This window comes from Penaeus vannamei, chromosome 12, assembly GCF_042767895.1.
Source record: "Penaeus vannamei isolate JL-2024 chromosome 12, ASM4276789v1, whole genome shotgun sequence".
Classification (NCBI taxonomy): domain Eukaryota; kingdom Metazoa; phylum Arthropoda; class Malacostraca; order Decapoda; family Penaeidae; genus Penaeus; species Penaeus vannamei.
In genome coordinates this window covers 27,091,536-27,094,035 of record NC_091560.1, presented here as the reverse complement: position 1 = coordinate 27,094,035, position 2,500 = coordinate 27,091,536, and positions in this window count along the sequence as shown.

The following is a 2,500-nucleotide window of genomic DNA, read 5'->3' as shown; positions in this document are numbered from 1 at the left end:
TGACTTAATAAAACCTCATTATCATAATTTCTCCCCCTTATCATTCTCACTCTTGTGTCATAGTTACCATACATATTAGATATACACTTTACAAAAGCGAGGTAGTGGCAGAGGGAGCGCAGGGGGTCCGGCAGGGGTCGGCAGGGGGCAGAGAGCAGTCCTCATCTTATGGCTTGCACGACTTCCTCTTCCTCGCCCCGTTTTCGAGTTGTCGGCAATGCTTAAAAGTAGATCCCCATTCATGTTGCCGTAACTGTACTGCACGCTCTCTCTCCATCTTCTCCCCCCCTCTCTCTCCATCTTTTCCCCCCTCTCTCTCCATCTTCTCGTCCCCGTTATCTCTCTAAATCTTCTCCCCCTCTCTATCCCCATCTTCTCCCCCTCTCTCTCTACATTCTTCACCCCCCTCTCTCTCCATCTTCTTCCCCCCTCTCTCTCTCTCCATCTACTTCCCCCTCCCCGCTCTCTCTCTCTCCATCTTCTCGTCCCCCCCCTCTATCTCTCTAAATCTTCTCCCTCCCTCTCTCCTTTCCTCCCCCCTTCTCTCAGTCCCTCTTTTCCTTCCCAAACCCTTCTTCCGCCACAGTGTTCGTCCTTCTGACCCTCCCTCCTACCCTCGTCCCTCCCCCCACCCCCTTACACTCTGCCCCCCCCCCCTCCTACCCACTGTCCGCCTGGCGATTCCTTCCTCTCGCCTTCCCTCAGTCCAGATGCGATACCCGATAACATCCCATACTCGCCTAATACCTTTTCCTTGTCCCTGTTAAAACCTTTGAATGAAAATTCCGACCCCCCTAATGTCCATAGGCAGTCCCGTTATATACAGACGGGGCGGAAAGCAATTCACGCACGAGCAGGTAAGACGCAGGTACCATAGGAATGTACAGACACGTAAACAAACATTGTGGAGGGCGACAACAGCGGGAGAGGCTATGGTGCCAGCTCGCAGCCCGAGTGTCGAGCCCGCCCTCCGCTCTCGGCTAGCACGGCCTCAACCATACACCTCTGCCCAAGGGTCGTGATCGGGGGGAGTGTGCAGGTCGTGATTGGCGACGGCAGGCCACGCCCCTACTCCAGCACGACAGGTCAGAGGGGTCATGGAAGATTAACTTCAACATTAGTATCCTCATCCTCACTTCCCGAGTTTCCTGTTGACTATTAGTCTGTTGACGAAAGAGACTGTTGGCCTCCCCCTCGCTGGCCAAGGTTAAACACACGAACATACATACTCGTGAGTTCAAAGACTACGCTCATGAATCCTGTCTAAGAATCAGTACTCATCGAACTCCACATTCGCCAATAAACGTATTTACCTCAACTTATTGGCCCGATTCGCCTCCCGCACCAGTTTCCTCACCCTCATCTATATCACATCTACAAAAACAGCGCAACCATACCACATCCTTCCAAACGGTACGTCTATTACGTACTCAAGAAAAAAATCGAATCGCCCTGCGCACCATAACTCCAGCGCGCTCCTTGCTGACTTCGTGACCCCGAGACCCCGCGCCGCATCGGGCTGAGGAGGAGCTGGAACATCGAACTTGCATCACCCGCATCCGATGGCCTGTCGATTCCGTTCCTTTGAGGAGACTTCATTCGGAAAAGGAACTTTCTCAGTGAGGATGCAAGATTTCATAGGGTTAATTTCAGTGCATTAAGGGAAGTCTATTTCATTTAGATATATGTAGAAAAAAATCAAAATAACTTCGGCATAAACACGCGGACAGACAGAGGTAAAATTCTCATGGAAACAACTGAATTGACATTGATTTCTTAAATAGTCTATAATTGCCAAAGTCTACTTTTTCTACTGATAGAATTAGCAAAAAAAAAAAAAAAAAAAAAAAAAAAAAAAAAAAAAAAAATCGAATTTCGCCTCATTGTTTTGAAACATTCAATCAACTCATCACCTTAAAAACAAAACCAGTAAGGAAGTACCACTAAATAGCACCGTGTCGAATCGGACCAGAATCCTCATATAAACAAGGATGAGCTATCTAGTTAGACTCGAAACGTTGTTCATTGTTCCTCTCTCATTTGGTTGTACTTCACTTGAGCTTGTACTCGCGCTGTTGTGTTCATGTTTTTTGTTCACCATCATATAAATAAACAAAATTCATTTAGTTTTTTTCTGTTCCGTTTCTTATAACGTTGCCGGAAAAGGTTATTCAGGCGACCTTTCACCTCCAAGTCATCTTCAGGATCTCGCCGCCATTTATTTTTTGTAAGTACATTTTTTTCATTGACCTATTAAATCTTTTTGTGGCTTCTCATCCTACAAGATGACCTTATCAGGTTTCAAAGACCATGACAACCTTTCTTACCTACAAATCCTCTCTCTCTGTCTCTGTCTCTGTCTCTCTCTCTCTCTCTCTCTCTCTCTCATTACAATCGGACATCCTAGAAGTCAACTTTTCTCTCCCTCTGAAGACCTGTATCAGCTGACCCGCCGCTTTTTAGCCTTTGACTAACTTTTCACGAAGGCTTATCTGCGCCA